The sequence below is a fragment of the Penaeus monodon genome, chromosome 30, assembly GCF_015228065.2.
Source record: "Penaeus monodon isolate SGIC_2016 chromosome 30, NSTDA_Pmon_1, whole genome shotgun sequence".
In the NCBI taxonomy this organism is placed as follows: Eukaryota; Metazoa; Arthropoda; class Malacostraca; order Decapoda; family Penaeidae; genus Penaeus; species Penaeus monodon.
In genome coordinates, this window is record NC_051415.1 from 6101142 (window position 1) to 6101512 (window position 371).

Consider the following 371-nt stretch of genomic DNA (forward strand, 5'->3'; position numbering starts at 1 on the left):
CAGGTCATTACTAGGCCGCGGGACCTGAGGATCACGTAGACAAATGACAGTTACTGACACCATCAGAGCCGGATGACCAATACGTTCGGGTAGGCGTTCTGGCGCGAAATTCAAAAGGTTGAGTCTTTTTTTTTTGTCTTTTTTTTGGGGGGAGGGGTTAATGTTACGAGCTATTTTACTTCTAAAATAGTTTTCTTTGTTTTATGTTATGAGTTAGTTCATTTCTAATTATTGTTTGCTTTATAAAGTGGGAGATATATGTAAGTTTAAATGTTTAAATCGATAGATGAATGATCTTGTCTGTAAAGCATAGATTTAGCATTAAATTCATTTCAGTAAAACTATATGTATTAGTTAATTAAATAATTCAG

General features: G+C 34.0%; 1 protein-coding gene across 1 annotated transcript in view; it reads right to left on the reverse strand.

Moving 5' to 3' along the window:
- The window catches only part of LOC119592333 (CD109 antigen-like), a 56360-nt gene that overhangs the window by 13252 nt on the left and 42737 nt on the right, over positions 1 to 371 (reverse strand). The window lies entirely within an intron of this gene.